The 25,908-nt window shown below is 39.4% G+C and overlaps 1 long non-coding RNA gene across 1 annotated transcript in view; it reads right to left on the bottom strand.

Moving 5' to 3' along the window:
* Nucleotides 1-25,338, bottom strand: part of LOC139608087 (uncharacterized) — a 138,980-nt gene extending 113,642 nt beyond the window's left edge. The window contains exons 1-3 of the long non-coding RNA XR_011684947.1: nt 24,587-25,338; nt 16,344-16,392; nt 14,283-14,387 (exon numbers count right to left, since the gene is read on the bottom strand). This is a non-coding gene — a long non-coding RNA (uncharacterized lncRNA). The remainder of the gene's footprint in view (nt 1-14,282; nt 14,388-16,343; nt 16,393-24,586) is intronic.
* Between the last annotated feature and the right edge of the window lie 570 nt (nt 25,339-25,908).

Below are 25,908 nucleotides of genomic sequence, written 5' to 3'. Positions count from 1 at the left end.
GCAATTATTGTGCCACTCTTTTTTTGGACAATTTCTCCCCCAGTTTTGGCATCAGTTTCAGGTTTCTTTTTTTTTCCCCGAGCAGATGAAATTCAATTTACCTCCAGTGTAGCTGGGTGGTAACAGAAGTCTCAAAGCTGTATGGCTAGATACTACAAATGCTAGAAAGTTTTTGTGATATTGATTAGGATGAAGTGACCCCTTAATGCCTGCTGTTCAAATCTAAGTGATCTATACTTTTAGAGTGATAATCACTGAAGCGAAAGATCTGACCCTGTGTCTACCAACCTGTCCCAGTGCAACTGACATTTACTGTAATATCCAACAGTGGACACTGAATGTACTAACAGTGAAAATGTATACAAAAAATGTTTAGAAAAATAATAACAACAACAACAACAACAACAACAACAACTTTATTCATACTTCACCTTCTAAAAACAACATTTACAAAGTGCTCTGACAAACAAGTAAAAGGCAATGGTAGTCAAAAGCAAGAGAGAGAAAGCAAACAATATATTACAATGGAAAGCGGGAGGGGGTAAGAACCACATCCACACATATGCACACACAACACACAAGCACACACGCATGCAAACCATGTAAGAACTGTAAAGGACACTACAGAGATAATCAAGAGATAGGAAAGTTAAAAAGAAAAGAAAAAATAGTAAATGAATAAATAAATAAATAAAATAAAATAGAATAAAAATAAGTAAAAAATAAGAATCTGTTATACAAGCTAAGTATGTGTTATGACTGAATATCTTGCATTCAGAACTGAAATGAAGCTGCCAAATGTGACTCAGCAGTTTTAATTAGGCACACAGACAGACACTCAGCTGGAGCTCCAAAAATACCAGCAGATCAATCTCCCCCTCTGTGACCACTTCTACTGCCACCAAAAGTAAGTAAGTGATTCTTCAATTACTTCTATACTAATTCTGTTTGCTCGGATGCAAACATGGTGCCTCAACATTCAAAGCGTCTGTCTCTTTCTCAAACTATATATGCTAAATGTTGCAGGTCCAGCATTTCAAAAGCTGAACTGTATATCACTGAATACTGTGACCATAAAAAAATAACTAGAAGAAAAAAATATTGACCTCACGCTTGCAGATAAGAAGTCTGGAGTAGTGAGGGCTGTCCAATTCTGAGGCAGACTGAAGATTTCACAAGACTTAACTTTGTGTGTTACCCAAAATTCATAGCATTGGAGATGTGAAAAGAAAAAGGATTTCATAAAGATCATAATGATAATCATCTTTGCTTTTTAAACAGCACCAGTTCTCTGTCAAAGAGTGGTCACCCCAAATATTGATCTGATTTAGGTTTTTTGAGTTTACAGCACTTTATATGAAGTTAATTGATAAATAAAAACACAAATAAAATAAATACAATAAAAACAATCATGGTATTCGAATCTAAAACTTTTGCGCATAACTGCAAAGCTATAAAAAGGAATATTTTTTGGGCAGTCTCCTACTTGTGAAACACTGCGAACATCGGTAACTGTTAAGCCTTAATTGACTCATTAGGACTTGTAAGGCGGGTCAAGAATTGACATTAGGCATTGTCAGATGATGACATTTCCAGAGCCCATACATTCTCTGAACGCTCATCAACCATGGGCTCCTCTAAGCAGCTGACTGAGGATCTGAAAAAGAAGATAACTGATGACTATAAAGCAGGGGGTGCTATAAAAAGATATCAGAGTGCTTGAAATTTCCACTGTCTGAAATGTCATTAAGAAATGGCAGTTGAGGGGAACTGTGGAAGTCAAGACAAGATCTGGAAGACCAAGAACACTTTCAGAGAAAACTGACCATCCTCCGGGCAAAAAGGTAAAGTAAAACCCCCACATGACTGCAAAGAAGCTGCAGTGAGGCTTAGCTGGTACAGGAGTAGTGGTCTGGTGTTCCACTGTGCAGCGTTAATGAACAAGCTGTTCATGAAATAAAAAGTCAATGTCCATTAACATGGGTTGTATTTATTTCCTTTCACTTCAAAAACCAACAAAATATGTAATTTGCTGAGGGGTGCATGAAGTTTTTAATACAGCTGCATTATACATCAATACAACCCTACCAGGATCACCACAGTAACAATCTCCTACACTCTTGCACCGAGCAACACCCTAGCAAAGTCACAAAGCACCCTAGTAACTACCAAGCAACCATCTAGTTCTGCATTAGCAAGTAATAGCTGGTTTCAGGTACAGGCACCTAGAAACACTTGCTACACTGTGTCCTAGTCACGCAATGAGAACACTTCCTCCAGTTTAATATCAAAGCATCATTTGTTTGTGTGTTGTTTGTGTCCTCACATTTGTTTGTATCAAATTTCAACATTTGCTGAACTGAATCTGGATGTAGTTGTGGTTGTATCTTAGCAAAACAAACTCCTGAAGTAGATTTAATTAAAGTGAAAGGGCAGAAAAGACAGATTGAGATGGATTTAAAGCTTGCATGAGAGAGACCAAGTAAAGAAGACGGAGTGAGAAATAGTGGAAAAGGATAAGGCGCGATGTTAGATCAAAACAAACCGAGAAAAATATACACAAAGATAGAGGAATAAGAGTGAAAGTTGTTTGAGCTTTAGGAAGAGAAAGAAAGGAGAGAGAAGAAAGAAGAGAGAAAAGGAGAGAAAGAATCAAAGGCTAGTGTCTTCAGAGTAGTTTAGCAGCAGGTTGAGACAAGGGCAGCCTTCTGAGACTAAATGTCTTCTCTAGCTCTGGCGCCCTCTCTGCCCACTGTGTCAGCCCACACAATGTCTGCCTGGTCAACCATAACATTCTTCTCTGGACACACATGTACTTATACAGAAAGACTTCACTGCTCCTCTCACTTACTTCCCATTACATCCAGCTTCCACCATGATGAAAACGAGTGTAGGCTTTTGTTCATACCCAGTGGAATTGGCATTTGCCTCCTTCACCCTTCTCTCTTCTCTCTGTTCCCTTGTTAAAAGAATCCACATTAAGTGCATGCATTCAGGATCTGTTCCGATTCTTTCTCATTGATGGCTCCCTCTGTCTCTCTCTCTGACTTAGCAACCATGATCAAATAAGAAAAAACTAAATGCACTAACAACAACATATCAGCCACTCAGCTACACTTGGACCCATAATTGTGATTTTGGGCACACAATGCATGAACGAACTGGAGCATAGCCATGTGAACCTCAGAAAGCTGGGTCATGATCGAGCCCAGGACCCTCCTGATGCGAGGCGACACTGTTAGCTGCTGAGACAGCACAACTACGACAGAAATACAAAACACATGGTAGTTCTTTCTAAATCATATTTTGGCCTTTAAGCAGCAAAGCACATGTCAGTCTGTTAAAACAGCTTTTAAATAGTTAGGAACATGTACTGTAGAACTTTAGCAAGGTATTGATGAAATTAATTCTATGAAGCCACAGGTCAGTATTATCTCAATCAGTGCCTTCCTTAACCTCAGTTTATATGAGAGTGTATGTGATCTTAAGTGAGTGCCAGGTGAAGTTTTAAATGTTATTTAGTGTATTTTTCCAAATGAGATCACTCTGAGAAATGGGCTGTGCCAGTGTGTGTTTGTTGTGACCATATTCATCACCCCTGGAACAGATTATTCAGTCTCTCGTCTCTACAGACTCAGCTGGATGGAACAAAAATTTCAGTTCTGTGGCCAAATTGTGATTTCAAAGAGATCAGATTTATGTGTCTGATTGGTGTTGTAATGAAAGTGTGTGTGTGTGTGTGTGTGTGTGTGTGTGTGTGTGTGTGTGTGTGTGTGTGTGTGTGTGTGTGTGTGTGTGTGTGTGTGTGTGTACTGTAAGGTATGCATGATGCAAGCTGTGCCTGCATGCTTCTTTTCGAGGTGAAATTATGCGGTGTGTATCCCCATATGGGTCTGGCCTGCCCCAGAAAAACAATGTGAAAAGGCCAATGCATACCAGCAGTTTGGTAAACAACCTCCTAATTAGACCCATTGATTACACACACCGGGCTCAGTCAACCGTGAGATAACTGTGTCTGTGGGACCAGCCAACATTCTGTCAATCCGAAAGCTTTCATACTGTAGCCACTGGTATGAGAAAATGTCTGTTGGAGAGCGAGAGGGAGAGACTGGTGTAATGTCTGCATTGTTGCTGTGGGAGATAAAGATATATCCCCAAATCTCTCTTTTGATCACACAAACAATTATTCTCTGAAGATAACCAAAAGGGAACAGCAGCAATTGTTAGTTGTTCAACTGCATAACCTCCAGTTCTACTTCCCAGTAAGGTTAAAAGTTCCTAGCACTTTCTTTTGGGTGTATTCATATACACCATTTTGTTGACTTGCTTAGCTGGACTTCAATGAAGTCATGAACCACACGTGACAGTTTACTTTACTACCCCATACTCTGTGTATGGGGTTGTAAAGTGTGAAGGTTATCACAGGTAAAAATCATTCTTTGGATAGACAATGTAAGGGGAATGCCTGTTAGTGAACTCTTATATTAACATGAAACACTCTCCTTTGAACCATCAGTATAAATGACAGCTCTGCTGAAAAAAGTAATTATTCATTAAATAATGCTTATCAGCCAACAGACATATATGATTTTTACTGTCCATGTCAGGGTTAGAGTCCTCAAAAATACATAACAAGTTCCAGCATCATTTGTCAGTGCCTTCAAAGCCATTATGACAGTTGGTTAAAGTTAAGGAAAAAAATTATGGTTTGAGAAAAAATAAAAATAAAAAAAACTAGAAAATGGTTGTAGTCATGAACTACTTGGTTAGGTCCAGGGAATTGTGACACATTCATGGATAAAGTAAAACAGTGTCAACTGTCAAACAATGGTCTCCCAAGTCACATGCTTATTAAGGCTAGTAACAGCCCATTTGGTCATATCAAAGTTTCCCACAACAAACATGCAGGAAAACAAACAGTTTAAAAACAAAGTAAAGACCTGCTTGATTCAAAATGGTGTTATGCTTATAAATAAACTCAACGGCTAAGTAAGAGATTTGGCTTTAAAGAAACAAGAATCCTGCCAGGACAAAGATTAATTTGAGACCCTGCAATGGATGCTAAGATAAGAGACTAGATCTGCATGTTTGGACATTCTTGCAGTAAATATCACTGGAAAAAAAGGAACTATGGAACTAAAATAATGTAATATGTTTGGGCCTAGAAATGTGTGCATTTGTGTGTAACATTGTGTTTGAATGTTTACATTTACAGTATATCTTATCCATTAATGTGTGCATGCTTGCATAGTGTGGGTGACTCAAGTAATTGGGCCATCGCTGTTACGTAGATAGGTAGCTAGCCTGCTGCCTTGAAGCTAGCAGTGGTGTAGAGAGAGAGTAATAGTAAGGGAGAATTACCCAGATGATACAAGTCACCGTTATATTCAGATTGATGGGTGCCATCGGGAACAACACGACTTTGTTTCTCTATCTCTCATAGAAATGGCAGCCCTCATTTTGGCAGAGAAAATATGGCTCCTCTCCAAATCCTCTGTGACATTCAGTTGAAGTTTGCAGTGCCTGCAGAAAGTCTACAGGCCTAACCACTCCCTTTCTGGAAGGTACCACCATTATGGGTTTAGTCTACTCATAGCTTTAAGTTTGCTGGGACTCCTGCATTAACATATTGCTTTAAATATGCACGTTTTCAAAAAGTATCCAGCTTACTCTTAGGTTGATTTTGAAGGACTTTGGAAATTCCTTTTTTTAAAACAGAAATGGACAAAGAGTTAGTTAAAATGTAAATATAATCAAAGACTCACTTAATTTTTGGTAGAGCAATCACTGGTGTGTCACTAAAAACCTTTTTGCTCACAAGACACTTTCCCATGTAGAACACAGTTTAGAAAGGAGGGGTTAACTTTATGTAAGCTTACGGTGAGGTGTTCAGGCTCTCACTTTCCCTCTCTACGAGCCTAATTATGGATCAATTTTCTTCATAATTATTTAGCTGTTAATGAATTTCTCATGTGTTCAATCAGCACCATGTAACTACCCCCCCCCCCCTCCCCCCCCTCTGCTCTCTGCTTCAGAAACCAATGAGCCTACAAAAGACACATATTCAATGGAGAGAGTAGGAGTGGCTTATTGCGATCAATACAGCTACTTCACAGGTTCTGTGTGTGCGCGCATGTGTGCATGTATTTTACAAATGGCTTAAGTCCTTAGGGACTGATCTGTTCCTCCCTCCTCTAATAGAAGGGCGTAAGAGCATGCAGTCGCAGCACTTGCAGCCTTTTCTTCTCATCTATTTAAACTGACCTCACCCTCACCTCTTTCATCCTCTTTTTTCCTTTTCTCAGAATATTTGTCTTATTTTTCTATTTCTCTGGAATTATATTTTCCTCTCAAACATTTTTTAAATATTAAAACATGTTGAAGACATGCTGTAAATTCTGCAAATCAAAGTGTTTGCTTAGTCTCACTTCATTGTCCACGTGTTTAAGTCACATCTGCAATATAACATTGCTTCATCCCTCTGTAATGCACTGCCCCGAAGTCTCCACCTCCTCTTGGCCGTCTCATTACGAAAGCTAAATTAACCATGGCGCGTACCTTCAGAGCATGCAGCGGTTTTACAGCGCCATCAGTCTCGCCTCACAAATACTCCATCATGTAATTGAAAATCAACTCCACTGGGGCCCTTCATAACTGACTGACCCTCTGCACGCACATAATTGCACATGAAGATGCATCTGTACAAACATACACATGTAGATACATTTAAGTCAGCTGTCTGATGCTCTCATCTATGGTAGCTTAAAATGAGTGTGCAGTTTCTTAAGGGCATTGCATATGGGTGCTATTGGGTCAGACACCAAATCAGGATGGTAAGCATGGTGTTTCTGGCTGCTAAAGTCCGAGAATTAATTCCATTGTGGATCTTTATGTAAAATCACAAACATGCTGCAGTCCTGGTGACTGGGAGATGTCATACAACAACAAAACCAATACAACTACATAAAGGAACAGAGAACCTTGTTGGTAGTGAATTTCTCCAAGCAAAAGGAAGCTAGAAGGGGGACTTAAAGGGGGGGCTTAAAGACTTAGTATCAATAATGGTCAGACCTAGCTTGCTTAAATTTAGATATAAGTTGATCTACACCTAATACTGTAAATTGTCCCCTGGGGTTTGGCCATATGAAGTGACAACTTACTCTCTACAAACCAATCTTAATCTTACAAAATGCCTCACTTATGATTGCCTTCTGTGTGTTCTTTCATGAAAAGACACAACAGTTAAGTCATCAATACATAAAAATACATCTTCTGCACAAGCAGCAAATAAAAAGGTAACAAATTATGGAATATTTATAATTCTGAGGTACTTAAAAATGAAACAGCATCACACTAGACCTGAGCAACGTTTTGATTAGTTTTTTTTCTGCAATGCATTTAAAAGTTATATAAGATTGTTTTTGACTCTGAAGTAGTCATTTCAATTCTCTGAATTAACCCAGAAATGACAAAGACAGCTTTTATCGTCCTCAGACAAAGTCATGATCAGACAGCCCTGTAAGGCATTGGTACTAGTTCCAGGAAAAGTGAGTGAGTGTGCGTGAGCTGCACCTCTTTCCCGTGTCTCATATGTGGCACTGTCTCTTCATGTTCCTCTCTGTTCCCTTGTGCATATGTGCATGTGTTTCTGCCGGTGTTTGTCAGTCACCTTCTGTAACCACACTGTCTGTGTCTGTCCATTGACGTGCAAGATATGGAAACCTTGAAATGGTTATTATGTCGCAGTATGTAAAAGTATTAGCAGTTTGTATTAGCTTTGCAGACATATTTGCAATCTCTGGATGTCCATACATATTAAATGTCAAACATGCACATCTTTATGCATTACTGCACTTTAGCCCAGCTGTAATGAGGCAGCTATTAGTCTGTGGGAGCTTGCAAGCATAAAAAGCTCTCTCAATTCAGGTTTATCAGCTTTAAATATTCCCGTTTCCTGAGGTTTTTTTCTTTAGCTTCACGCTTTCTTCTAAAAGCCTATATAATATCACAAACTAAAATCTATTTTGCCATCAGCTGTTTATTCTTTTCCACGGTTACCAATTTTGGTCTGTCTTTTCAGCCCCATACCCCTAAACAACAAGCCTTACTGATGCTGCCCCCTACGTTCAGCCTCCAGTAATACAGTCTGCACAGCCAGCTGTGGTGTAATTAATTTCTCATTAGTGTAGGCAATAATGACTATCTCACAATCTCACTTGCCCTCCCTCCCCCCGTCTCTCTCTCTCTCTCTCTCTCTCTCTCTCTCTGTCTCGCTGCTTGTGTACCCAAATACCCCTATCTTGCCGCCAATGCCCTGCTGGGGGGAGGGGAGTATTCACATCCGTGAAAAGGGAAGGCAAACAAACAACAATTAGCTTCCTGTTGACATGGAGAATGGTAGACTCATCTCCTGCAAATTACCCCTCACTGAGGAATGGTTATCTGAGACTTTCACTTTAGGTGTTCTTTAATGAACTGTCTACATCGAAACTAATCTATTACTGGCACATACCAGCCTAGCCCTCAGTGAAACTACAGACACACACATATACATGCAGGGAAAAGCAGCAACCTTATCATTTCAAACTAGAAATAACAAAAAGTCAATGCAATTATTATAACTGCACGTTTTAAACTAAAAACCAATTCAACTTGTCTTTATGCTTTTTGTATCAACAAGTGTCTCACTCAAGTCATAACATGTTGCTAAAACTATACACTTTTGTCCTTTGGCATGAAAGGAGCAATGTCTCTGTTTAGGCCGAAGTCTCAATCTTTGATACTGTTACCAGACACCTGTTAATAGACAGACAAGCCTGAAAATATTGCAAAAACAAAAAACATTCTGTTATTCCATCTTTTCCAAAAGTTAAAGTTAACTCTTTAAAATTTAAATAAATGTGTAAAAGACCAACGTTACAGAAGCACAAACAAGTTTTTTGCATTGCCTTTTTCTGACATGAAAAGGGAATATAAGGGCCTGCAGTAGCACCCTTTGTGTGGAAAACACACCTAAAGTAAAATACACATGGGAATGTGTATTTCAAGAGGTTAAAAGTCTTGATGAGAAAAAAGAATAAGGATGTTATCATTGGGTGAAAAAATATGATAGTTTTTCTAGCAATTGTGGTGTTTTTTTCAAAGACATTCAGGTAAATACGTAGCTCTAAAACCTTGACATTTGAAGCAGAAGAGCATGAAATTCTATTCATCCTGTGTTTCTTAAGTTAATGTGCTTCTTGCTCTACTGCATATTTTATCTCCTTTTTTTCCTTAACTCCTTCCCCTCATCCATAGTAGTGCAAGCCCTCCTGTCCCTCGCTTAAACTGCAGTTATGCATCAGAATAAAGTTAAGACTTTGATCGCGGCTTGACTTGGAGCACAGCTCTGCTCCACACTCCACAGTTCTCATCTAATAAATTTACCATTTCACCAAGCTGCACCACAGTCCAATTTCAGATCAGCTCTGAGCTTTTTTTCCTTGTGTTCATTATGCACCTCGGAAAGTTGATGAGAACTCTTTAGGCCTCTTGAATACCAAGTAGCATCACAAAGAAGCAACTCATCATACACAAAGTTTGACCTTGAATAGTCAACACTTGTCCAGTGAAATATATATTTTACGTTTTTTCTTGCAATACAGATGTAAATCGTGAGTCTTGAAATAAGATCTTGCATCAGCAGCATTGATTGAACATGATAACCCTGATCGGGCAATTTATCATTAAGTTCAGAAAAATGGCTAGTTTGTGATCAAAACAGAGGCATTTAGTCAGTTAACATTTATTCTCAATTGTCACCAAAATAAACAGGCTGGCTGTATCGATTGTTCTCTTGACCTTCTCTTCATCACCGACCCTATAGTCATTCCAATTTTGATACTATTATCGGAAATGCCTCCAACACTTCCCAAAATACTGGATCAGGAATCAGCCAATACACAAGTCTATGCACCAATCCCATACCACATAATGTATTGATTAACTTTATGCTTTCACACCCAGATAAAAACAGCCATTTTCCCAGAAATCAATTCTTCTTCACCACTCTAAAACAGTAGCCTACACAGGAAGTTGGGCTGTGCAAACACTGGCAACTAGTGACATACAGCAGCATGGAAGCAGTATGTTTTCTGGTAAATAGAGTACCATTCTGTTTTAACTGCCGCAGATTTTCTAGCATTTATAGCACTGGTCACATGATGCTGCTCAGCCAATCATTGCAACTGAGTGTCAGTGAGTGAGATCCACACACGGTGAAACCAAGTGGCTACCTCCGGGACTGTTCCTCTTCCTCGAATGGCCACTTGAGGCTGGCTCCAAAAGTGAGTCAATCCCCTTAGACTCTCATGATAAAATGCCCAACTTTGCAGCAGAAATAAATGTTTACCACCTGGTACAAAACGTTTTTGGTGTCCATGGCTAATTTCCCCCTTTATGACAACAGTATGGGGGTGGAATTTGGTAATTTATCTGTTTAAATGTTATGAAGGCTTTAAGTTATGAAATATTGAGGGAATGCCACTTTGCGTGACGGGTCGATGAGAGTATGCATGCAACAAAATCTTGGCTTCACACCCCCCACCTCACCTCATGAAAGCTACGTCCGCCTTTAAATACAGTCTGTGGGTGAAACGAGACAAGGGAAAGTCGGAGAAATAAGTCAGAGAGCCTCAGCTAATGACATATTCCAGTTTTAGTTCTAAATTATTTTTCCAGAACAGCTATTAAATGGACCTTGACGTGGGTCTGCTGTGCCAAATACAATTATGTTGGCAGTATACTGTCAACATAATTGTACAATGAGTCCGACCATGTTCATCTTGTACTTAGCTAGTGCTCATTGTCTGTTAAGTATGTGTATCTGCAGGCCTTTGTTGTGTTTAGAGCAAAGTCATATTCAAGTCATATTAACTGGTTGGGTATTAAAATAGAAATAATTTCTCATTTTAGTTTCTACTGTGATGTTCTTTTTTCCATTTGGTTCAGTTTGGACAGGAAATGCAGTGCTTGCATTGACTAGCATCACCCATACATATACATATAGGTGTGCAACCTTCATAACTTACTAAACATTTACTTTTTTTCCACGTACTTTTACTGATTTATTATTCAGGATTAAATATTTTAAAACTTTTTTAAGTTTTAAAATAATATTTTAAAATAAAATTTTTAGGTTTCTTTTTTTCATTTTTTTTCCCTAAAAATAAACTGTTTCCAAGAAGTAGGCTCTGAATCATATACATTCACTTGTACACGTACACCTGTTCAACTGCTTGTTAATGCAAACATCTAATTAGCCAATCAATGCATTTAGGCATGTAGAAATGGTCAAGACGACCTGCTGAAGCTCAAGCCGAGCATTAGAATGGGGAAGAAAGGTGATTTAAGCGACTTGAACGTGGCATGCTTGTTGGTGCCACACGGGTTGGTCTGAGTATTTCAGAAACTGCTGATCTACTGGGATTTTCCTGCACAACCATCTCTAGGGTTTACAGAGAATGGTTCGAAAAAGAGAAAATATCCAGTGAGCGGCAGTTCTCTGGGCGAAAATGCCTTGTTGATGCTAGAGGTCAGAGGAGAATGGCCAGACTGCTTCGAGCTTATAGGAAGGCAACAGCAACTCAAATATGGGCTTACTGATGCACTTCTGCATACAACCAAGGTATGCAGAAGAGCATCTCTGAACACATCGAACAAGCAAATGGGCACCAGGTGCCACTCCTGTCAGCTAGAACAGGAAACTGAGGCTACAATTTTCACTGGCTCACCAAAATTGGACAACATAAGATTGGAAAAACGTTGCCTGGTCTGACGAGTCTCGATTTCTGCAGCAACATTTGGATGGTAGAGTCAGAATTTGGCATCGCAACATTGAAGCATGGATCCATCCTGCCTTGTATCAACAGTACAGGCTGGTAGTGGTGGCGTAATGGTGTGTGGTATATTTTCTTGGCACACTTTGGGCCCCTAAGTACTAACTGAGCATCATTTAAATGCCACCACAGCCTACCTGAGTATTGTTGTTGACCATGTCCATCCCTTTATGACCACAGTGGCTTTTTAATGGCTGTTTCCAGCAGGATAACGCACCATGTCACAAAGCTCAAATCATCTCAAACTGGTTTCTTGAACATGACAATGATTCAAATGGCCTCCACAGTCACCAGATCTCAATACAATAGAGCACCTTTGGGATGTGGTGCAACAGGAAATTTGCATCATGGATGTGCACACGACAAATCTGCAGCTACTGTGTGATGCTATCATGTCAATATGGACCAAAACCTCTGAGGAATGTTTGCAGCACCTTGTTGAATCTATGCCACGAAGAATTAATGCGGGTCTGAAGGTAAAAGGGGGTCCAACCTGGTACTGGCAACCTGGTACCTACTAAACTGGCCGGTGAGTGTATAAGACAATTAACAGTAGTACTAGCATGCAATCCTGCCTCAAGAAAGCTAAATAATTTAACACCTGTCTTATTATGAATCATTTATTGATTAAATGCAGATCCATCACTTCTTACATAATGGAACCTTTGATATTACAGGGAGACAATTTCAATCACTGTGTGCTCTCCCTAATTGGGTAAACAATGGTGGAGCTTATTACAAGACAGATCAACCCATTAGTGTTCCAAAGAGCTGAGCTGAGCTTATTTTTCTCCCTGCACTTGTGAAGCCTGAATGCGCACATTAAAATTATATCATGTAATGTAGCATGGAATTGATGCAGTGTCCATTTTGAAAAAAGCCGAGGCATCAAAGGACATAATGTCAAAGTACACATAAATACTGTCAAAGAAAAGTATTTGGTCTGATATTGCAAATTGTGTTTGTGTTCCAGGTAAGAGAAGCTGAATTAATATGTACAAACAATGCCAATGAGAATATTATGCAACTGGATAATTCTTGTGCACACACACCCGTCTCTCTGCTGATGTTGATGATGTTGTATGCATCTGTAAATCTGTGGGTGCATTTTTAAGATGATGCAGGTTTGTGTGTGTGTGTGTGTGTGTGTGTGCATATATGAGTGTCCACATAACTGGGATTTGCCCACATCAAGAATCCTGTTTGGTTCTCCAGCCCAGTGAAATGGCACACACATTTGACAGGAAAGCGAAAGTACTGCTGACATAGAATGTGAGGGAGAGTAAGGAAAAAAGCAAAAGAATATTTTAAGTTCTCCAGCCCATCCCACCTCTGAGATTGCTCTTACTGAAAGTTGTGATCAGTCATACATATAAAGCAGCTTTTTCTATAGGAAAGTGCCTCCAATGATTTAGTCCCATTATGAAGAGCAGCTACAGTCATCATCATCTGGAATATCAGCATTCTGCTTTTTTCCAGGCTTTCATTATAAGTGAAATACTGTCAGACGGCTAAAAATTATCAGTGCATTACCATTTTCATACAGAAATTTGTCAACTGCAGAGAGGTATTAAGAAATTAAAACTGATTAGGGTTCAAGTCTCTGTCCAATCTTGACAAAAACTAATTATGTATGCTTTCAGATGAAGTGGCAGAAAATTAGATATATACGTGAAGGACCACCGTCCCCAGAGTTTTTCAATTCAGCCCATAACACTCTGATACTCACTAGAATCCTTATTTCACAGCTTGTAAATCAACACCAATGAGTCTAATTCACATGTTAACAAACCAAAAGAAAAATCAGGTCAGTCACTACAAGCAATTAATAAACAATTAATATCAATGCAAATACTGTATGTAGGTCAAGCAGAAATTAGCAGCCAGCAGATGCCATGGAATTACCCATGGAAAGAGCAATAAATGAACAATAGCACTGGTAGCCTATGATGGTGCCTAGCAGCACACCAGCATGACTTATTAGAGCCAAGACAACAATGCATGATATTTACAGTATGTTAGCACAGACAGGCTTTTACTGGGTTAATTGAGGCAGTGATCTCTGGCACCTCAGTAGAGAGTGAATCCTTTGGTAGGAGTCACAAGCTTCCAACAAGAGGAAAACTACACTTACAGCATAAAGTGTATATTTGACACCCACAGTCTCATTTGATAAATATTAGTGACAAAGTAGTGGAGTTGAGCAGCAAAAGAAACTTACAAAGCAACATGAAAATAGCTATGTCATGGAAATAGACCAGTATCAGTAGCCCTGGGTCAAATATAAGCAGCTGCTCAAAACAAATACACCTCTGGGTAGATCCTCTATGTTTTCATAGAGGACCATCTACACTGTATTGACCAGAGACCCCCATTAGTGAAAATCCTGCCAAATACCATACCTACTTGACTGAATAATTTTCTGAAGAATTCCCACAGCCCTGGCATCCTTTGGTTTCCTTCAGTTTCCTTCCTCTTTGTCAGGTCCCACAATTACAGATGAACAGAGCCCTGCACAATTCCACAATAAATCCACATAAAAAAACACTAACACATGCTCATGACTGCAGATGTATACATTTACATGCAATCATGTGCAAGCGAACCCTTTTTAATGCAAAGTTCAAGATGAATGATGTGTGCTTTCACAGCTGAACTCACAGTCAGTCAGAATGGTTCTTGCGAGCGACAGTCACAGCGTGTACAGATATCAATTTATTTGTGGGGTTTTTTTTTTTTGAGTCTGGAGGTTTTTTCCCCCCATTCTACCAAGCCCACAGCAGGTACATCAGCAGGTAAACTTATTCATCCAACAACTTCGGCAATCAGAACATTCCCTGTTATTGAGTAAATCTTAATCGTGTAATCTGCTCTGCTTGATGTGCATTTGCAAGCATCAGAGAACATGGTGCTTTGCTCTGAGCTGATCTCTGAGGCCTGTTCTTACAACAACCAGCAGCTCTGCTTTTCTATCTGGTGACTAATGGAATAAATTAATCATTCAATAGTTTGTGGGGAATAACAGAGAGAGAGATGAAGGGATGCTGGGAGTGAGGGAGAGACAAAGACACAGCAATTGAGTCTACTTGAGCACTATAGGTCAAAATATTGGGAGGGGAGGGGGATAGTGGCAGGATGGATAGTTGATCGATTATGGTTTTATCTCTGGGAATCTTAACAAATAAAAGAGAGGAGTCTGCTGACTACAGATCCAGCTAGGAGCCTCTAGAGTGCAAAGCTGCCATATACTGTAATACATATTATTTCAAATAGGGAGTTGTGAAATTGATTTAAAAAGTCAAGGTGTCTTGAACTTTCTACCCAAACTTATAAGAGTACTTCTTTTTACTGACGTAAGCAGCACACAGTGGACTATAGAGTCAAAGCAGTATTTTATTTTTACTTGACATTTTCCTTTTCTAGCAGTTTCACCATGCAAACTACACAACTCCATGAACAGTCTGTAACTTTAAAAAGGTTCTCAGAGGCTGTTTACTCTGAGGAGTATGGACAAGGAGTTCAATCTTTACTGCTAGGAACAATCCAAATATCATAAAAAAAATTACATATTCAGCTGCCTTTTTGGGTAGACAGTTTAAACTCTGTTACACTATTGTGAATTATTCAGGTACACTTGTGTCTGGGTCTCTAATACAGCGATTACCTAATTCCCATTCTGGCAATTTTAATGAAAAAATAACTTATATCGGTTGGTTTACAACATCCAGACATTAGCGTGGGTAGAGGGGGGCTGCTGTCTGTCCATTTGGCCCGCCACTGTAGAGACCTGGGTTTAGTCCCTGACAGGTGGGTCTCCAGTTTGGCCAGGTATTGTAACACACAACTGACAGTGGTGCTGAGTGAGAATTCAGCGAGGGATAATGTCCTTGTTTTAATACTAATTTGAGGGGTCTAGGTGAGTTAGTGATACCTTCAGTGAAGGTCAAGTTCAAAAAATATAGGAAGACAGTTTCTGAATACTGATAATACAATAATCATTAGTTGCAACCCTTCACTCCTTCTTCACACACAGCTTCTGCAGAATACTAAGAGTTTTGATCAGATTTTTTGTTTTTAATAAAATAATTTATTCTTCTTCGTCATTCTTCATTATCTCATGACAATAAACCCATAATTACACTGAATGATTTCATTAGGGGTTTAATTAAAGTGCACCATACAGAGTGAGACTGTGCAAGTAGTTGCCATTGCTTTAATCTCCCTTCCATCTAAGTGCTATACCATCTACTCACACTGCAAACAATTTTCATTTGTTGAGACTTATGGATGAGTTCAAAACACAGCTGTTAAATATAATAGGAATTCATTATTACTTTAGTATGTGCGCACATACGCACGCATTGCCAAACCAGCCACGGGAATACACACATTCATATGAAACACTCACACACATGAACACATCTTAACTATATTCTCAGCACGATTCCACAAACACTCATTAATCACCTGTGTTCTTGGCTGCGGCAATGTTCTGATCCTCCGCACTGTCAGATGCCTGCATAAGAAGGAGACAGGAAACAGGAATCTGTTCAACCAAGGCCTACTTGCAAATTATGGTCTCATGCATATTTGCACACACTGGCCAGTGTTTCCCCAACAATTGTCTTGGGGGTCCACATTCCCCCGAGCAGGGTCTCCTGCCCCCACAAGAGAGCAAAGAAAAAAAATGAATTTACAATACAACAAAATGTATTATTTATGTTATTTACTTAATGTGAATGTGAACCTATGTACACTTGTTTAATTTCACATCAATGTGAGGGTCACTTCAGTGGTTTGCTGTCATTTATGGTCACGTTTCTCTCCTCTACTCTGCTTTCTGTTTCACCGTGTGTGTCTTAGCCGCTCTCCACACACATACAGAGCAGAGTGGAGGAGAGGAGAGACAGGTTTACAACTTGTTACATTAACTGCAATAAAATACAATGGAATCAGATTGATTGTTTTACTTATTGAATTACTTGACTTGATGTCGGATAAGAAAAGTTTTCAAGAGCAGAATGAACTGAATATTGCTGGTATCAGAGCTGTGCACAGTCGTTGTGGTACTAATGTCATTACCTGCACCTATAAACACTCTCTGAACAACATCTTTTTCCATAGCATTTAGCATTTTCCAGCTTCCTCTCACTGCTCACACCTTTAAGTCCTTTCAGCCTCAAGACAATCAAGGTCTATGGCACAACAATTTAAATGAGAAGAAATAGTCATTTAAGCAAAGACAAACAGGCTGACAAAAGCTTACGAGGGGAACCCTCTGTTTTTATGAGGTCATTAAATTGGAAAAAACACAACCAGCTGAGAATATGAATTTCACATCCAGCTATAAAGTGAAGACAGACATTTCCTCTGAGATTTCTCTGTCCCCTGAGGAACAGGGCACAGGGGTGACATTACATATTGCTGTCGTACTGTTGCTTAGGGCATATAACAGTGTGATAACCAAGGACTTAAGAGCCCTCAACACTGATTGAATATAGATTACATCACTTCAAGTGGGAAACTTTGCCCAGTATGCACATGCACTCATCCCACAAGCACTCAGACAGAAAATAAACCCCTTCATATCTCCAGTAATTCATCTTCTGTTGACTGTTGTTGGAAATTGCACTCTAAACACACAAATTCTGTCCTAACTAGGTCAGTCTCATAGTGTGTCACACAGCTGTTGACCTCCTAGTCAGCCTGTAACGTTACACATATTCTTCTATCTATTCGAGTGTTCATTCATATCAATGGAAGACAGTTGGTTGTAAAAGGCAAATCATAACATAGGAGCACCGTGTTTGAGCCTTCAAACAGATTCCTTTCATCAACACTGACAAAAAGTTCTAATTTTAGAAGCCTAGTTTCAAAGACCCCCTGCTTAAATCTTAGAGGGAAACAAAAGGCACAAAGAAAGAGAGCCACAGCTTGAATTCACATTTGACTGCAGAATTTCATATGCACCCCAAAGCATATTGTCTTCATTTGATAAACTTAAACTGCAGTTTTTTGTCTGACACTGTTAAATTGCATGATGTGCGTCAAAGGGAACAACACCAGTCTGAAATTCTCCCAAGCATTCCCAGATTGAGCAGCACCAAGTCCAGTGCCGCAAGCTGCTCCTAGGCCAACTGGTGTGATTGAGGTGAGGGTACTATCAGCACACAAAATGAGACACACCAGCCCAATTCCCTGATTACAAGCCTTGCTACAAATGAATTCATACCAGGTCCTTTGGCAAGCAGAGCGGCACAGACACCACAGCCCAGTCAGTTCTATTAACCACAAAGCTCCCTAATGTTAAAACCTGACAACTTAACTGTTCACAGCAAACTGTCTCTTTGAGAAACATATGCTGTGTTTACTCTGCTCTCCCCCTGGTTTGCTGTACTCTCTCCAAACTTTCAGGTGGTGAAAGGGGCCACCTTTAGCATGCTTGGTCAAACAAGATTAATGCTACCTCACACTGAAAAGGAGGATTTTTTTTTTCTTTGCAGAGGCTCTTTTCTAGCTTTTTCCTATGTTTGTGAAAGCATACATAGGTTGTTTCCCTTGTAGCTGTCCTCAGATCTGTTCCTTCACACTTGGCAAAAGATACTCTTAGACATCACAAGCGTAAGGCAATTTTCCAGTGTGCCTCTGCTCTCTCCCCTCGTTTCGTGTGGTAAGCTGTATCTCAAGGGCATACAGCAGTGGTCAGCTCACAGGCCGCCAGTGGTAATATCTGGCCAACCAGATCATTTTAATAATCAGATTTTTTTTTTTTAATCTTACAATATCAAACTGACAGTCTCACATTAAGCTGTAGCTTATGTAAAAATAGAGAATCTCCTCCCACCTGAAGATGCTTATTATACTTTTATCCACAGAGTGAATGTCACAATAGGAGCAGCGCACAGCTCCTGGTTCTGCAATAACTCTCCGTCACAGCAGTAACAGTTACCCATAATCACTTCCCCCTAGCAATTGTGTCTACAAAATAAAGCCCAAGAATGTTCATTTTTTCTGCGATTCTATAGTTCAAACAAGCTTTTAGCTTTTATTATGAAAAGTTCTGACAGGATGTTCCAAAGGTTCTATCTTGCTTAATAGACCTCTGAAATAGCTGACATATGATGTGATATGAAAAAATAATACCAGTTTAATGAATCAGTCAAACGTATATATGTGACTGTGGCCACACAAAGTAAATTTACATTGCGTTTTTAATCAATCAGTTTCTTAAAATTATCTTTTGGTTATGTTCTGGCCTGCCATTGAATGGGTTAGGAAAAAATTGCCCCAAGGCCAAATTTACTTGCCGACCACTGGCTTACAGTATTTGCTCTTTATTTCACTCGATTTCTCTACAAACACAGGAAATATGAAAATACTGTAGGTCTTGTGATATCTACATGTCAAAGAACACCACATGTTTACTTGCTACCTTATTTGTATCCATTTCCCAGCCTTGAAATAGCGTTGATCACCAGCTTGCTGAATATATGTATTAATGATAAAATGTTGGAATAATGTAAAGAGTGTCATCAGCTGGCTCTCTAGGTGAATCTCACACCAGTCCTGTTCTCAACAGGAACTGCTCCACTCTCTTAAGCCTCTCCTGCTGCCACTTCTGCTCACCTTCCCTATTAGCTGGAGGTAACTTGCAAACAGGAGAAATCAGAGTCTACATAGCTCCCAAAGCATCTCCAGCTCTCCAGATGAAAAAACTGCATCCCTGCCAAATTTCTGATGTCATCCCCCCTTTCTATGCCCCTCCCTGTCTCTACTCTTTGAAGTTTATAAAACAGATTACTAACTTGGCGACTTAATTTTCTCAATCGCATCATACACTGAGCCTTGAGCTATGCATAATTTTCATAATGCACAATTTCACACTTAAAACTCCAGATGAACCTCAAACCAAAGTTGACCAAAACCTTTTTTTTAGTTGCAAAATGTGTGTAAGATGAAAAAGAAAGCATAACAGCTTTATTAGTGTCCTCTTTAAGTCACAAATGTTTACTATGAATGAAACCATAAAAAATAAACTATGAATGTACAGCAGCAAAGCCTGTTTGAAACATTTTACACACAGTAGTCCACACTCAGTTGCCAATTTAGTAGGCACACCTCGGTAAAACTAATGCAGTCTACCACAACAGTCCAACAATAAATCCAGCCATCACAAAAGTTATAACAGTGTTTCCCCTATATACATTTTGCTGTGGCAGCTGACCACTGCCATCACTGCAATGTCATCAAGTTGTCAGTAGATGACTCTGCAGAGTGCACGGTGCGACACCTGCTCAAGGCGATGGGGTGAGAGAAAGGAGAGAAAAAGATAGAAGAGAGAGAAAGGTAGATTTAAGTACCTAATATTAGATTGCATAACCTACTGATATTCACTCCGACTGCCAGCATACAACAGTGCCCTTCATAGTGGGACCAGGCATCAGGAGCACTGGGACAAAGCTGGTGGACCATCAAAAATCCATGAAGGTTTTACCAGCCCTGTTGTGTCAGTCCTTCTGTTGGCCTCTCTGTGTGACCAAGTAATTCCCACAGAAAATGTGGACTTTCAAAACAGCACGCTGTGGTATTACTCTAAATGCCATTCTGTGAAAGTCCCTCACATGTGTGCATGTTTGTGTTTTCTTACATGTGTTTGGGAGGTGAACAGGGGCATGAAAATATTTTTAATCACAAAAGGGGGTCCTGACTTAACATAAGGTATATCTGAGCACCCAGCCATACATACTGGATTCAAAGAAGCAATTTTCTTGTCACACAAAAGTTGATGGAATCAAAGTTTGGGTCCTCCCACTGGAGGATTTTCCCATCTTCCTATTGATGAAGGGAACTTTGGTCCTTGTGAGTATAGAAGTACACACACACACACACCCTATTCCATTACCTCCCAAAGGAGTTGTTAGACAGATAATGAAGTCGGCAGCTCCAGGGATAACTAGTGGTTCTTCAGTGTAAACAAGTCACTGTCACTTCTGCTTTAGATTTTACTTTATTCTGTATAGAATGTCCTCTAAAGGAGTCTGCAGGCTATGAAGTTGGCAGGCTAGAAACAGCTTGAAAATTCACTTCAATTCAATTGGACCAATTGACAGAAAAAAGACCAGAGTGCAAATAGCCACGGGAAATGAACAGTCAATATTTAATGTCTCCCACTGTTATCCAAGGCAAACAATGTAACTGTTGTCAGAGTCTACAGCCCATGGTGGCTATAACAACTAATATCACACAAAGTGAAATAGGAAAATTAACTTCCACAGTTGGTCACCACAAGTTTTCCTGTCATATCTGCCTGTCTCTCTTTCAATATTAATGGATTTGAGGCAGAACCAGAGGGCAACTAAGAATGAACACAAGACTCATCACCTCCATCTGCTTTTAACAAGCCAACAAATTAACAGCAAATAAATCAGTTAGAGGTGGCACTAAAGGAGCCAGCCGAGAAAGAAGCAGGCCAAAGGATCAAAAGAATTGGCAAGCACACAGAGATTAGTTTTCCTAAAGTTAAAGACTGGAAGGCGTTGAAGTGCAATTGAGCCCTCATTTGCTTTATCTGTTTGTCTCTGCTGCAGCCGAGCTACCCTCAGTGAGGACTCTCCATATCAGGCTAATTGTTCACAGTCAAAGATGATTAGTTTTAGACACAACACGAGACTGTCAGCAAACACACTGCAGGAGGGGTTAAATATTTGCCTGCCAGCAGCTGCTAGAACTGTTGGATAATATCACAGCTTGTCAAAAAGGCTACCTTCTTGAATGTTACTAGCTCACCAACATTATAGACATCTAATAAAATTAAGTGTCAAGAAATGACAACACAAGAAATGCCAGGAGCAATAAAACAATATCAAAAAAGAAATTTGCTCTTCCTTAAATTCGAACTCTTGGGGATCTTGTAGGTGACATAGTGTTAAAGAGGTTATACAACCACATTTAAGAGCTATAAGAAAGCAATTGCAAAAAATGCAGTAGAAAAATAATTTTAATAGTCCCCAAGCTGTGAAAATATCACATTCTGAATAACACAGACCCACACAAATTCACACTACACGCTTGTGCCCCCACAGCTTTCAAACACTATTCTTATAACATCATTGTCATCCAAACTAACCAGTTTTCTGTATCAATCAGCCTGTCTCTTATAATGTAATCTACTGCTGCAGCTGCCTCTACCATCACAGCATCTCTCTCTGTTTCCATCAGTCTGCCTCACACTGTCTCAATCCAATATAGGCTGGAGAGAAGCCCAACAGGGTGTAAATTGATGCCTCACCCCCCATCTCCTTTGCTGACTGAACTCCAGCGCTTCAAAGATGAGCACCTTCTGAGCAGCTTGGCTGGAGGTACCATGGCTGGTGTGGTGGGATTATGGTGATCACTCTGTGGCACTGGCGGCCGGTGGCAACTGATAGCCTGTTTGACTCACTGCCTCGCGGTTGGACATGTAGCTACATGTATGGAATTGTTTAACATGTAAAATTTAACAATTTTTTCAATAGAAAGGAAGACAGGTCAAAGTAATTTAGAGCCTTGCACTGTTCTTCGTAATGTCTTGTGTAAAAAAAGAAAAATGTTGGGAAGCATGAAAACATTTGTTCTTCCATTGTTTGGCATGTCATTCATATGTGATCTCTTTTTCCAGAATACAGATCATTCATTGTTGTCAGATTTGCACACAAGCATAATGTAGTATGCCACCACCCTACGAACATCCACTGAAAAAACTTGGCTCTCTCTATGTAAAAATGACCTAAACTCCACCAATCAGCAAGGCAAAACAAGCCAAAATATAACTGTCAAAATAAATTACACATATGTTATTGGGCTTGTAAACAATTAACAAACCAAATCAAATTCAAACAAGGTCATTTTAACCCTGAATTGGTTTTAATGGCAATTTCTCAACTAAGATTTACACACTTTGATTAGAAGTTACTGTAACACTTGCACTCTGGCATAAAACACTTCACTAATCTACACACTACACACTCTACACACTTAACACAGTGTTGAGTATGAACATGCTAATTGAGCACCATTCATTGAACGTGCTCATATTTTGGTGAACAGTGAACTGAACATATCTATTTGCAGCTAATGAAAGTGAACATAAAGGTTGGTTTAATGCACCAAAAGCTTTTTGCCAACCGCAAATAGGAAGAAGAAGAAGAAGAAAAAGATGAACTGTGTTTTAGTGCAGCTCCTGAGGATTTACATCTGGTGTCTGGTCCTGGCATTTCAGACAACACAGCTACTGGTACTGCTTTAGCCAGTTCATATGAATATTTCAAGGATTTTTATGAACAAATCAGTACAGATACCAACAGAAAAATTATCATTTTTATGCAAATTGTGCTCACCAGGTCTGAAACAACAAGTCCAAACATCAGCTACATTAGCAACAAATTTGAAATGACACAGTGAGTTGAAGCACTGCACCAGCCTTTTGAAATATTTGTAAGTGAATCAGTGATGATCACAAGAAATCAACCGCCGTAAGGTTCCTCCACCTAAGTCAAAAATTTTTTTATCTTTTCATTTTTATCTGTGTGACATGAACTCTGAGCTAGCTGTGAACAGTAACACAAAACTACAGAGGCTCCCTCACACAATTAATGTAACAATAAATAAAGTGACATTTGCATTTTGTTTGTCAACTGCCATATTCTGGTTATTATATATGTAAGATTAGCATGTATGAAAATCCCACTCCTTCCTCAAAATATACCGGACACCGGATTTAAGATGCATTACATCAATGCAAAACCTCATAACAGAGATGACAGTCTAAACAAGCAGAGCTTCACTGCTGACAAACTGTGCCAACACAGGATTTAATCTGGATTACTGATCAGCCGCACAACATCAGAAAGTCTCTACATGCCTGTTGAATTTTACAAAAATAACAACATGACACATTTTTCATCCAAAGCGATCAGTCTGATCCTCTATAAGGTGTCACCTGTTCCCAAACTAAAACCCTGAACACATGGCAAACACCAAGCCTGAAAAACTATATTAATATCCATGACACAGCCTTAAACACACAGTGATTATTATGCCATCTCACCTTCCCATAAGGTAACCATCCACTGCCTTCATAGAACCCATGGCTCTGACCAGATCACTGGAGCCAATAGCTGATTCTGCAATCTAGGCTGACAGGCAAAATTTCCATCTTGGGATAATGAACATTTAATTTTACAGAAATTCAACTTTTCATGTAGCTCTTCTCATAAGCTCTCAGTCATCTTGGGTCATTGCCTGCCCCCTGCCTGCACATGCATCTAGCTGATGACCTCGTTGGAAACCCATCTGTATGATCCTCCTCTTCACTCAGTGAGAAATGAACAGCTAAGATTACTCAATCAACAAATTTAATAAGGAACTTTTTATAACTGAGTAATCATTAAGTCTTTTTTTTAAGGCAACAATACCAAATATTTTCTGGCTCCAGCTTCGTAACTGTTAAGTTTTATAAAGTAAACTGAATATATTTTGCGTTTTGGACTTTGGTTGGACAACAAGACATTCCAGGCCGCCATCTTGAGTCAGGGTATATTATAACAGTTAAATTACACCAGTGTCTACCGACACTGTGTAGACAAAACAATTGATCAAGAGAATAACCAGAAGATTAGTTCGTTAATTGTCAGTTGCAGCCCTAACATAAAGTCAAAGAAAGCTCAACTTACAGTTTGGTTTCGGTCCCTGAGAGTTGTCGGAGAAAATGAAACTAGCGGGCAAAAGAAAGACTTCATTAACCTCCAGCCTTTAGCTACGCAGTTAGCATCGTTAGCCCGCTAATGTAGCGGCTAGTAGCTTCATATTTTCCCGTTGACCCGGACTTGATAATTAACTAAAGTTAGGCGGCGGCGTCTAACTACTGTTACAATTTTTTTTTTTACCTCTGTTGACCTCTTTTTTTTGCCTTATTCACTCACTTCTTCTCTCTGTGGTTCACATGTTAACGCCTGCTCTCTCTGTTCCTCTTGCCAATTACACCAGGTGTCAATCACTGATAATGACCAATGAAGAAGACTTGACACTCAAGCTGCTTCCCTGTTTCTTACTTTAGTTAACCTCAAAAAAGCCTTTCACCAATGACATTTAGGGCTTAATTACTCAATATTATCCTTATTTGACTACGTACACATCACTTTATTTAAAACTACATGACTTGCTATTTTACGCATCTCTTTTTGGTTCTATATTATTTCAATGCCTCGTTTCCACACAGGTGCGACATATAGATTAAGATAGGAACACTTGTCTTTGTCTGACCTTCCACATTACCACATTACCTCTTTTGATACAACCCCTGCCACATTTAATTGACTGTGGCACTGAGCCCTGCATACACTGACCCTCTGGGCCTGCTGTGTAGGGAGTACCTTTATTTACCGAAGAGGGAACTGATTTTTCAGCTTGTTGTGTGTCTACTTGTTAGAGGTCAGAGGTTTCTACTCTCTTTGTAGTACACTTAGGGCGTCCAAAGACCTATTGCCCACCAGTGTCACCTGCAGAAATTGTTTGTGTGTGTCTGTTCTAGTATAGCTGCATGTGCAATGACTTCTGCAACCATAAGGTGTGCTCAGTTAATGATGGATTTACAAACCTCTTACATTTAAGCACATACAGTACATTATGTTAATATAAATAAATTTAAGTGCACAACACACAGGTTTACATTTTTTATGTGAAGAGGGTTATGATGGATGCATTATGTCTGCAAGCAATAAGATGTTCTACTTTGAACTACAGCAACCTAAATGTTATGCATAAAAGAGACAACAAAAGGCACAAACACATTTCTTTAAATCTTTCCTATACACCTATGATATGTCATTCAGATTACTAGTAAATATCATCCTGAAAATGGCCATGTATGACAAATTGTGATGAACAGAACAAAAAATAAATACTCAAATATGTGAAAAAGCCAGATGCATGGCTGTCTTTGTGTTGCAAATGAAAGACAAACTGCAGACAACATGGTACAAGGTTAAACAATTGG

Source organism: Trachinotus anak, unplaced genomic scaffold, assembly GCF_046630095.1.
Source record: "Trachinotus anak isolate AG129_WGS33_773 ecotype Australia unplaced genomic scaffold, CSIRO_AGI_Tana_v1 ptg000024l, whole genome shotgun sequence".
In the NCBI taxonomy this organism is placed as follows: domain Eukaryota; kingdom Metazoa; phylum Chordata; class Actinopteri; order Carangiformes; family Carangidae; genus Trachinotus; species Trachinotus anak.
This window is presented reverse-complemented; position numbering and strand designations above follow the sequence as displayed.